Genomic DNA, 9,251 nt, shown 5'->3' on the forward strand with positions numbered 1-9,251 from the left:
TGCGAGCCCACAGATCCTAACCCACCAATGTGTTCCTTGACAAGTAACCACAAAGAACATTAAGGCATAGGACTTTGACTGTGAAGAAAGAGACTGGCTAAGTGGCAGTGCTCTGGGAGGTGGCGATCAACCTGGGCGGCCACACCATCCCAGACTCCTCTGCTGTCAGGGAACATTTTAATCTTCTAAGGTGTAGCCACCATGACAGTGCTATTAAAACCTCCCATGTCTTTGAAACACTCGTAACCTTGTGTGGGCAGACTCTGATTTCCCCATTTTCTAGACAGGAAAACTGACTTTCAGACAGGAGGTATGGCCTGCCTGAAGACACTCAGCACTTGGTTAGGAGATGGTGGGGCCAGATGGGCTGGCATCCCAGCTCTTTGCCCATCAGCATTGTGCTACATCTCAGCCACTGCCTCCTTTACTGAACCCACTTCATCAGCATTTTCTCTGGTCTCACCCGGACTAGCCGTTAGCCACCTGGGCTCACATCCTGCTAGAAGCTTGAAACAACTTTGCAAAGATGCCTGCCTCTGGTTTTGCATTGTGTCTGCTGTTGTTGTATTGGAGGAGACTGCTGGTACCTGTGGCTTTTGCGGCGGGGGAGGAAGAGAAGAGGCTAAGGTGGGGGCAGGGATGTGAGGCTCCCAGAATCTCAGGAGAGAAACACGTGGGCTTGAGAATGTGCTCATGAGCATGCGTGGTGTGTGTGCATGCTTCCTCTCACATGCATGTGCTCCATACCCAGCCAGCTACCTCCAGCCTGTATGAAGATTGTTGCAACCTTATGAAGGGGACAGAGATGGGCTCACATCACTCTTGGGGACTTGTTAAGTATGGTACATAAAATTTGGAGCCAGCACTTTTGTCACAAGGGACCACACTGAAGGTGAGAACCAAGGTTCTAGGGGCCCAGTGTTCAACAAAGGCAACAGGCTGAGTTTGCCTGGGCTGGGTCAACAAGGCCTAATTCTCCAAGTGTGAAAATGATTATGGAGGCTAGGGAGATGCCTCAGTGGTTAAAGCTCTTGCTATACCAGAGTGAGGACCAGAGTCCCTAACCCCAGAAACTCCTATAAATGCTACATAGGTGTGGAGGCCAGCCTGTAATTCTAGTCTCCCAACGTGTTGACATTGCTTCCCCACATCAAGCTGGCTAGCAAGACTAGCCATATTGGCAAGCTTTTGGTTTTCTGAGAAACGCTACCTTGATGAATAAGATAGATGAGTCATGGATGATTTCCAATATAAACCTCCTGCCTTGACATGGGCATGTACACAAAAGCAAAAGCATGTATATACATACACATGAAAAATAAATTATATATGATCACCCAGATTTGCTTCCAAAGGCCTCAGACCTGTCCTGCCCTCACTGAGAAGCCTGGCATGTGTGAGTGTATTTGCTCTCTGAGAGCTTCTACTTATAAAAAGTACGGCTGTCATCACCATCATCACTGTGTTCTGTACCATTGTGCAGAAGGCATCATGTGCATTGCCTCTTTATCTTCCTAAGCTATGAGAGGATGTTGGTGTCATTCTCATTTTCAAAGTATGGAAAGTGAGTGATGCCTTTAGAGCCTGGAGAGAAAGCAACTTGCTCAAGGTGGTTTTAATATCAAGTTGGTGAATAAAACAGAATTCAGACCAATCACACAGCTCAAGGACATGCTCTCTGAAAAGAACCCAAGGGCTATGACTCCTCCTCCTTACCAAATGAGCAAACAGGCTTCACTGGGCTCACACAGCTGAGGAGAAGCAAATTCCATACTGCTTGTTCATCGGGGCCTGCCTGCCCAGGCCTGTGCCCCAACACTTGTTCTGCCAGGCATGGGCACTAACCGAGCCCCATCTGCAGGTCATTCAAGCCAAAACCTAGAACTCCACCTGATCTCCTTGCAAACTAGCTTCCCTGCACTCCCTTTATGTCCTTGCGATTAAGCCCTGCCTCAGATGCATAGCTGTAGAAGAGTCTCCAGCCAGCCCAGCTCCTACCTTCCTTGGGACCCAAAGGGCTGGCCTCAACTGTTCCTGTTTAAGAGCCTCACTGTGGCTCAGCCAGGGAGTGTGTATACAGTTAAGACTGGCACCCGAAGGAGCTCCTGTGACATCATTAGGAACTGAAGGTAGATAGCCCCCACCGTGGGCTCTAGTCCTATGTTTTCACACCAGAGCGGGGAGCTTACCCATTTCTCCTGACCTTATTGCTGCTATGGAGCAGGCCATAGGAAAGGCCCCTCCCTGTTCCTAGGAGTCCGGTTTCTAGGATTCTAGCCTCAGTAGCAGCTGTGTGGCCTTGGGCAAGTCACGTAATCTCTCTCTCTCTCTCTCTCTCTCTCTCTCTCTCTCTCTCTCTCTCTCTCTCTCTCATCTTTGGTTATCAGTTCTGTAAACTACCCATGCAAACTTCCTGGTGAGGTTGTACAAAGCTGGCCCTGTAAGACCCCGGATGTGGCATTATTCTGTAAATCAGGAAGCTACACAGGCAAAAAGATGATAATACTGTCATTCACCTAGCACAAGTTACCTTCAGAGGTGGATAGGAAAACTTTATTTGGGGCCCAAATTAGTTTCTCCTTCCTTCCGTTTCTCCCTCTCTCCTTCCCTTCCTCTTTCTCTTCCTCCCTCCTTCCTTCCCTCCTTCCCACCCATCCCCTGTCTCTGAAAAGGCTATTGGGACTTCTAATTTGGCTTTCTCTAACTATGCTCCCTAAGCCTGAGTCTCCTTGGAAACACTGCAGGGCCTGTGACAGAAAGCAGAGCTCCAGCAGCAAGCAGCCCTCCTGGGCTTTCCATCCAACTATGATTGAAGGAGGTAAAGGGTCAGCTCTGTGGGACCTAGGCATTCCTTTGGGGACTTGGGCCGGGGGGGGGTTGGGAGGGGGCTCCAGCTGTTTTTAATGGTTTCTTCCTGGCGGCGTGTCTCACACTTCTTTTCTTCCTTGCTTGCTTTTTGGTTTTTGGCTGTCTGTTCATTCATTTTTGTTCTTCTTTTTTCAGACAGTCTCTTATAATCCTGGATGGCCTCAGGCACACTCTGTGGTAGAGACTGGACTTGTATGTTCCTCCACCTTGTTTCATAATCTTAATACTTAAAAAAAGGGGGGGCACATTTCCATGTTGTATCCAACCCTGCAAGTTCCACATTCAGTCCTGAACAGAACCTTCATGAGCACAGAGAGAAAAGGATACACCCCAGGCCATCCAGCCTGCCAGGAGCAAGTATTAAATCCCGGACATTCTGCTTGAGCTCAGTGTTGACTCCTCTCCCTCTCCCTCTTTCCTTTTTATAAAAGAAAGCATTTAATACTTGAGGGCTGGCTGACAGTTTTAAAGGCTTAGTCCATTATTGTCATGGCAGGGAGCATGGTGGCAGGCAGGTGTGGTGCTGGCAAAGGAGCCCGGAGCTGCATCCTGATGTGCAAGCAGAGAAAGCAACAGAGGCAGAGAGAAAGAGACAGAGTGGACCTGGCATGGGCACGTGGGATTTATCCCCTCCCATTTTCAGTGTGTGCTTCTGTAACTCCCATAGTCGCTAGGACAAAATGAGATTCCAGGAGACCCTGTTTGAAGTCATGTAACTACGATTAAAGTGGTAAGGTATTGAGATAGTTTTTGAAACTGAGGGGCTTCCTGTGTACCCTCGGCTAGCCTCAGACTCTCTACCCTTCCGCCCTTCTCTCCCAAGTACTGGCACAACAGACCACCATCAAGCTCTGCCTGAAGCCACATTTTTATTTGTTGTTGCCGAGGGCCTTGCTATATAATCCAGGAGGACTTTGAATACATGGCAACCCTCCTGCCTCAAGGATTAATATTACAGGCAGCCACTGCTTGAATTCCTTTGTGCTTTAAAACTTTTTTCAGACTAGAAAAGGATGTGGCCAAAACGGCAGTTGCACACACATTCACAGGGAGTTTAACTAGTTCGTCTACAAGTGATAACAAAGTCAGTTTTTACTCCGTTGCAAGCCAACTGGCTTCAGCTGCTCATGAGTTGGGACCTCAGAAGGGGTTGGGCTATCCACTCTTTACTAGTTAACCCACGTCAGCCGTGGATTTTACCAACTCACTGGGTACTTCCTTAAATCAATTGTTGGGCACTCTTGGTCTCCAAAAAAAACAAAACTATGAAGATTTACTAGCCAATGTTTCCTCTCTGTCTATCCCTGCCCACCACCCCCACCACCCCCCAGCTCCCCTGGTTCATCACAGCTGGGAGTGGGAGGTACTCCCCAAACCCTCACCCAACCAGCCCTTGCTCTGAGGCTGGCCCATCTCTTAACTTCTGTGTTTCTCTATGAAACAGGAACTTAGCAAGCAGCTTAAGTCTGGTAAGATGGATGGTTGAGAAAACCCAGTGGGCTGTGGCAAGGCCCTGAAGCTGAAAAACTGGTTTCCCTCCTAGCCGTTCCCAGGCAGCTTTAGGCCTTTTCACTTGTCAACACTAAGTATGGTCTAGTTTGGGCAGAGGGACCTTGACTTGGCAAGGTGGAAAGACAAGCTATGAAGAGACACTAACAAAACATGGGTCAACGGGATCCTGGGGCAGACGTTTCCAGTGGGCACAAGAAACTAGTAGGTGCCAAGGTGCTGTGGAGAGGAGGCAATAGTTCCAAAATAGTCATCACCAAGGCTTTCTTTGCTGTGATAAGGTTTTAAAAAAAAAAAGTCTCCCAGAGGAAACCTAGAGGGAACTGATACAGGGTTATCCACCAGGGATCAAGCATGTTCCATGAGTACTCCCCTAGTGTAGGTGATCTGTAATAAGCCTATAGTCTGTCTGTCTGCCTGTCTGTCTCCATCTCGCTGTTTCTCTGTCTCTGTCACTCTCTCTCTCTCTCTCTCTCACTCATACACACACACACACACACACACACACACACACACACACACGGGACCCACATGATCAGTTAGTCTTCACTAAGGTTCATCACAAACGCTGTCACTTGCCCAAGCTCTTGCATCCAATAAGGACATTTTGAACTCAGTTCAACCCGCTCCTTCTCTAGGAAGTGTTCAGTGTTCTGCTTATCCCTAGAGCCCTTGAAAATCATCCCCACGGCCTATGGAGCTCACTGCTCATAGATGTTTGTCCTGGTAACCTCGGCACTGAGTCCTAGGCAGAGCAACCCAGCCACACCTAGTCCTCCATAGTAAGGCCCTCCAATGAGTCATGTGCATGTTTTGTTCTGAGCACCAAAGCCCTGCCTCCTCTTCAGAGCACAACTGCCACAGCTGCCTGCAGGTGGTTTTTGTTTTTAAACCAAGACCTAATCATGGGTTCGGAAGTCCAGATATGATTGTCTTTCTGGTAGGAGCTCCCCAGTGTTCCTGAGCTGAAAGCCCTGTGTATATCTTGCACATGTCATGTGTTAGGCACAGATGCAAGAGCTTCCTACCCCTTGTCTCTTGGCCTCCTCTGCCCCTGCTTGCAGTTACTCTTCTTACGTTCACTCTGCCTAAGATAATCATACAATGTGATTATGGGCTGAAGTGGCAGGCTTCACCTGGAAATCCCCAGGTATTTTCAAGGGACTACATAATCCTTGCTTAGGTATTTCTAAAGACAAAACTACTTAACCAGGACTGAATTCATATCAGCGGAGTATCCAAAATTTCGTCCTTCAAGTGAATCCAAATAACCAATTGTCCTAGTCCTCATCATTCCTAGCCACGTATGTGTTCACCTATATGACAGCTGTTGGGAATGGACGTGCCTCCAATCCCTTCCCCAACTCTGTAGACAAACTATGACAGATGTTTACTCCTTGACACAATGACAAGGGCCTCCTTGTACGTCATTCTCACTTAACCTGCCCTAGTTACTGCAGCTGGAATGCACCCGATGTGACTTCAGATGCCTTCTTCATCCTGTTCACACCCCTGCTTCTAGGTGGCCCTGTGACATCCAGTCCTGTGCCCAGCCCAACCTAGTCCCAGTACAGAGAAAAAGCATGGCAAAAAGGCTCCACAGTGCTTTCATGTCCCCCTCGTAAAACTCTGCAGAGGCACCTTAACCAAATGCTTAATAGGGTGGCCCCAAACCAAGACATGGCCCGTGTTTAGGCCTCAGCTCCAATCGGTACTAGCTGTGCACTCTTGAGCAAGTCACTTAACCCCCACGGTACCCTGACTTCCTGAAAAATGGGGCTAACCACAGTGCCTGGGTTGCAGGGTTGTAAAGCCAACAAGTTTTTTTTACCTGGACTGTAGGGAGGATTGAGGGTAGGCATCAAGGAAAAACGTCTTTGGGGAAATGTAGTGTCCTTCAGTATCCAAACTCTTAATCTCTCAAAGCAGGGATGTACCTATAAAGGGGCATAAGGAAGGCAAGTCCATCCACACGTCTGGATCCCACCTGCCTTATATATCCCACCCATGATCATCTCTCTACCAAGAGACTTTACACTGGGTGTGCTGGTGGGGGCCTGCTCTGTGTAAACACAATTTACAAGGGTCTGGAGACCTTGGCACCCCGACATCCACTACCCAAAGGTTCAGACTCACCTTGTTATCAGTAGGATAGCCACAATCAACATACACATACCACACCACACCAATTGTGTGTTAAATCAAGGTTCCCTTACCTGATTATTTATACTTCCTTCTAGGCCACATCTCCCTATTTATTCTAGCCTAAACGACCTCCCTTGCTTCTCGGGAGGGTTGTAGTGGGATTGAAGACTACTTATTAAGTATCTAATGAAGCAATTGGCAAAGAACAAGCACGGGGCAAATGAAAGCCTGCCACTCTGCCTAGGATGGCAGTTCTCACGTGCAAGGGACATTGCCATCTGTTTCTCTTGCCCTTCCACTAAGTGCCTAGCACAAGGCTGTGGCCAGACCAAGCTCCTGTGTCCTGCCTGTCAGCCCATTATCAAGTTGAGCATGGTCTTGTTCATTCGACTATTTTGCCCTGGGTCACTTCTTGAGCTGAAGACTCTGTGTATCTGGAATAGAACCTATAAAATGCAAATATGGTAAGAAGCCCATTAAAAAAGTATTTAGGACCCATTAGCTCCTGGGACCTTGACCCACTGGGACTCTAGCCAGGGTCATCTACTGAAAGAAAGGCTGAGAGAAGGCAAGTCTGCGTGAGGGAGACCCTGAACCCCCAGAACACAGGCTGCGGACTGGGTCTTACACAAATCTGCAAGAAGAGACAGGGAGGCACTGAGAACTCTTGCTCTGCCTGACTGGGGTCTGCCACTTCTCTGTATTCCGCCCTGGATGACTTTACCTCCCACTTCACCCCTACCCCTTTCCCAGGCCCACCGCCCACCCGGGTTTATTGGCAGCCTTTGAAGATTCTGCGGTTAGTGTGTGAGCTCTGCTCGTTGCTGGGGCTGGGCAAACAGGAAGTGGGCACATCCTGAGTACCGGCCAGGGACGCTGCATAGGCCCGGAGAGGCTCTGTGAGCTGTTCCCGCCTTCCAGACTCCTGGCCTTGTAAGCCTCAGGTGTTCCTGGACAAACCATCTGTACTCTTTATCCCAGAGCCTGGGGAGAATGACCTCTGGTCTGAACCCACCCCTACCCCACCCACCACACCCCATCACACCTCTGGCAGGCTGGAATGTCTGTTCCCTTCCTAGCTTTCAGGCTTCTAAACATACTGCAAAGCCTTAGCCAGTTAACTTGGTGCCCCTAGGCAGCCAGGGAAAGACTTTCGGACTGGAAAAAATGTAAGGCAATAAGAAAGGAATGGAGAAGGTAGAGAAGGCAGAATCTTTTCATGAGTCAGCCCGGCAGTTTGGCTGGACTAGTGCCAGAGGAAATATGGTTTTATCTTGAAAGAGATGGACTTTGTCCTTCTTCCCTGAGCTCGCAGATGAATGATTTGAAGGCCGTAGGGTCCAGGGAGGAAGTTACGAGAACATCTTGGGAGCTGGGGCAGACCAGCTCAAGGATTTAACAAGTTCCAGAGAATCGAAAGCCCTGCAAAGGTGTGTGTTCGAGTTCCTTATGATGTTCCACGAGGTTAGGAAAAAACAACGAAGGAGGGCGGGAACCAGGTAAGAAAGACTCCTACTGAAGACGAATATTCATTTTCATGTCACTGCAAGAGTTTATTTCTTACTTGTTCTCTTCTACCTTCTTTGAAGAATTATTTTATTCTAAGAATAAAGATGTATTTGAATTAAGAAAAAAAATGTGCACCGGACAGTGGTGGCAGGCTCCTTTAATCCCAGCACTCGGGAGGCAGAGGCAGGCAGAACTCCATGAGTTCAAGGTCAACCTGGTCTACAGAGCAAGTTCCAGGACAGACAGAGCTACACAGAGAGATCCTATCTTGAGAACCCTAAAGGAAAAAAAAAAGAAGAAGAAGAAGAAAGGTGCACATCTCTTACCCCAGAAATTCCAAACTCTTTGGACATTTAACCTAATAATAAATTTATATATGTAACTGAGTACATTTTACCTTAAGGACTTTCAATAAGTACTTGTGTGTTTTTTAAAAATCAACCAAGACAAGATAATTATTGTGGGTTCCCACAACCAGATGCTAAGCAGCCATTCCATTTAAAAGATCATGTAATTCAGGCTGGGGAGGATGGATGGCTCTTTGAGGAAATTGCCTGTTGTGCTTGGGTTTGGATCCTGAGCACCTACATAAAAGTTGGATGAAGTGACGTACATCTGTAACTCCAGGACTGGATGGGGAAGACAGAGCCCTGTGCATCCCAGAAGTTCACTAGCCAGCCAGTCTAGCTGAAAACCATGAGCTCCTGGTTCAATGAGAGACCCTTTCTCAAAAAAACTAAGGTGGACAGCAATAGAAGAAGACAGTCAGCATAGACTGCTTGCCTCCACGAACGCACAGGAAGCACACATCCTGAGTGTACACATAAACACACACATGCACACATATCATCACAAAGTTTCCTAATAGTTCAGCCAGTTGCGGTGGTGCACATCTATAGTCCCAGCACCTAGGAAGCTGAGCCACGAGGATCACAAGTTACAAGCCAGCCTGGGACACAAAACAAGAACCTGTGCTTGAGAAAATATAAATATATTCCACATGAAAAGCAAATATGAACAGTTTGTGAAATTGGGTTTTTTTCATTCAAACTTTAAAAAAAAAAGCTTTACTGAGGTATTATTAACTTTAGTAAACTGTTAACTTTTTAAAACATAAAATTTCATAAGTTACATTCATAAAACTATCACTACCATCAAAAGAGTACACGTAATCATCATCTCCAAAAAGTTCTATGTGTCCATCTCCCCAAATCTCCCCA

This window comes from Phodopus roborovskii, unplaced genomic scaffold, assembly GCF_943737965.1.
Source record: "Phodopus roborovskii unplaced genomic scaffold, PHOROB, whole genome shotgun sequence".
NCBI classification, from domain to species: Eukaryota; Metazoa; Chordata; class Mammalia; order Rodentia; family Cricetidae; genus Phodopus; species Phodopus roborovskii.